This window comes from Nicotiana tabacum, chromosome 7 (genome assembly GCF_000715075.1).
Source record: "Nicotiana tabacum cultivar K326 chromosome 7, ASM71507v2, whole genome shotgun sequence".
Lineage (NCBI taxonomy): Eukaryota > Viridiplantae > Streptophyta > Magnoliopsida > Solanales > Solanaceae > Nicotiana > Nicotiana tabacum.
The window spans coordinates 113,162,635-113,165,926 of record NC_134086.1 but is presented as its reverse complement, the minus strand read 5'-3'; positions in this window follow the sequence as shown (position 1 = coordinate 113,165,926).

Here is a 3,292-nt window from a genome sequence, read left to right as displayed (position 1 = left end):
AAGGGGCAGCTTTATAGTGCATGGACTTTCCGGGTTTTGACCGAACGAAACAAGGGTAGTTTAGTCAATTCACAATATTTCCACGTTCATTTTCTGATATGGCAGTTGTTCATTGGTGAGGCGCTAAGTAAATAACTTGGGGTTTTGGCATGGTATAACAATATACCCATATAATTGGCAGAAAATAGCCCTAGTTACAAATATTAGCATCAATAGCCAATAAATGTATATCACAATAATAATATGTATATCACAACTTTTTTTTCCTTCTTTGTCTATATCATTAAAATTTTATTTTCATTCTTTGTATATAAATAATATTATTTTTTGTATATCAATAATATAAAATTATATATATTTATTATTGTCTTTATATCAATGTATATCACAATAAAAATATTGTATTATTTGTATATCACAGTGTATAGCACATCGGACATGTGTATACCAAAATAGATATCATAAATTTATTTTTCTTCTTTGTGTATATCAAGAATTAATTTTCTTTGTATATCAAAATATTATTTACTCCCACAATTATATTTATTATTTTTATATTTTAGAACTTGCTTAAACATGCTATATCAAAAATTTATTTTCCCTTTTTGATCAATAATTAACAATTATATTATTTGTATATCACAGTGTATAACATAATAATAATAATGTGTATATCAAAAAAGTTTATTAAAATTTTATTTTCGTTCTTTGTATAACACATTTCAGACTGAAAACTCAAGTTCATGACGGCTCCACATGTATATCCCCTATTGTAACCCGTGTATATCTCTATGTACATCAGTAATATCTCATGTATTTTATCTGTATCTGTGTATATCCATGAAAATTTGTTTTATATATACGATATACAATGTGATATACACGGGCGTCCATAAATAAATTTTGTTGTATACACGATATACAAAGTGATATACACGGACGTACTTAAAAACTTGTGTGTGATATACACTGACGTACACGATTTACAATATGTTATACACAAGTCGTAGTTAGATTTTTAGGTCTGATTTTTAGCATGAAACCAATCTAAATCACTTCTAATTTTTTTCAAATTTTGTATATAACCTCGTTTAGGTATTTTCAACTAATTTCAATTACACTCACTCATTCAATCTAACCAAAAAAGGAAGAGAGAAGAAAAACAAAGTTGAAATATATTTTTCTCTCTTAGTTTTTGCTAATCTTGCTCAAATTTTGTATATAGTCTCGTTTAGGCGCGCATTTACGCTGAGTGAATCACCGTCCATTTCAATAACATGATTAGTTGCCCTCATGTATTTTTCTTAAGTTTGAGAAGGATCCGAAAATTCCTCAAAAACCTAAGAATCTCATAGCATTCATATCTTGTAGGTTGCTCTTCTTCGATTGCGGTGAAAATTAACTGGACAACATCAGCAAGGCATTGGTGGTTGTGGATGCTGATTTGACGATGCAATTGGTGTGGATAAAAGGAAAAATTAAAAAAATCTAAATTTTCTCCCCTCCTCTTTGAGATAGAAGAAGAAATATAATGAGAGAAATGTGGAGGGAAGCCAAAATAAGCGTGTAATTTTTTTTTAGGAGAGAATATAAAAGAGAATAGTTTTTTTAAGATTTGGCTATATAATGCCAATTGTTTGGGGCTATCTTTGCCAAACCTAATATAAGGCTAAAAAATTGCCAATTTCTATTATGTATTGTTATAGGATGCCAATTTTTCAAATAACTTTCCCCTGGGTCGGGTAATAACTGGTTTTGACCCCGATTCGTGTATTTCAAATTTGTATCATAAAATTTCTACAATTTTTTCTTAGAAAATTTACACCCCATAACTAACTTATACATTATATTTATCATAAATAAATACACTTTAAAATAATTATAATAAATAGCAAAATTTTGAATTCTATAGAAAATACCCACTTTCAAAGCCTATCTCAACTACAACGCCTCTTTGCCCCAAACCCAAGTCACAAACTCTACTTTTTTTCATTACATCCATCATCGTTGCTCCGTCACTATTGCTCTATTGCCACTACTCCGCCGGCAAAGCTTCGTCCTCTCCGGCGAATGGCCATCGCTAGCTAATGTTTGGCTACACTGAATGATCTCTCAGATCTGGTCGGATTTTTGAAGGAAAAATTTTCTCAATGTTTCCCTACAATAGTGTGTTTTCAGCAGAATTTTTGTTCGTCTCCATTTTTAGTTTTGATACAATGTATATAGTGTTTTGCTTGGCCGGAAGACACCATCTCCGACGAACTTTCTTCTCTTCTTTGTTATTGAGTAATATACAATGATACAATACATACATTATATTCTCATATCTGGCTGGAATAAATGTTAATACATAATAAACACATTGTATTCTTAGATTTGGCTGGATTTTAGTTCGTCTCTGGTGACGCGAAGCCTGGAGGCCTCACTCTCAAACCGCCACATTTTCAAATGATAAATACAATGTGTAACGACCCGACTGGTCGTTTTGCCTTTTAAAATCCCGTTCTCTTAAATAAAACTTTCCGCGCTTGCTTTAGCTAATTTATGACTTACGGGGACGGTTGGTTCGAGATTTGGAAGAGTTTTGAGTGAAATATGCCCATTTGATTCCTTAGGACTTTCTTAAAGGATTAAGTTTGACTTTAGTCAACATTTTGAGCAAACGAACCTGGATTCGTGATTTGACGGTCCCGGAGGGTCCGTGGGAAAACATGGGACCTTGGAGTATGCCCAGAATAGAATTCCAAGGTCTCTAGCCCGAATAATGAATTTTTATTAGAAATTGTTAATCTGAAGTTTTAAGGATTTAAAGAAACTAATTAATGATTGATTTTACGGGTATCGGGATCGTATGTTGGTTCCGAAGTCCGGCACAGGTCTGATATATCATTTAAGGCTTGCCCGCAAAATTTGGTGTCAATCCGAGTAGTTTAAGGGCGTTTTGGCTCGTTAGAGGAAAATTAAGAACTTGAAGTTCATAAGTTTGATTCAATTGGTTTTAGGGGATTATTCTTAGATTTAGCGTTATTTCGGGTGTTCCAAAGGTTCGAGTAGGTCCATTTCGTGATTTCAGACTTGTCGTTATGTTCGGGCGGGCCCGGGGCCCCGAGCATCAATCGGACGAGGCTCGAGTGAAGTTGAAATTTTTGAGAAGTGCTTAAGTTGATGCTTCTGTCATAACCGCACCTGTAGTTGGTGGACCGCAGGTGCGAGACCGCGTATGCATCCCATGGAAGGCCCGGCCAAACTGCAGAAGCGGCTTTCGAACCGCAGAAGCAGTCCCAACCTTTTT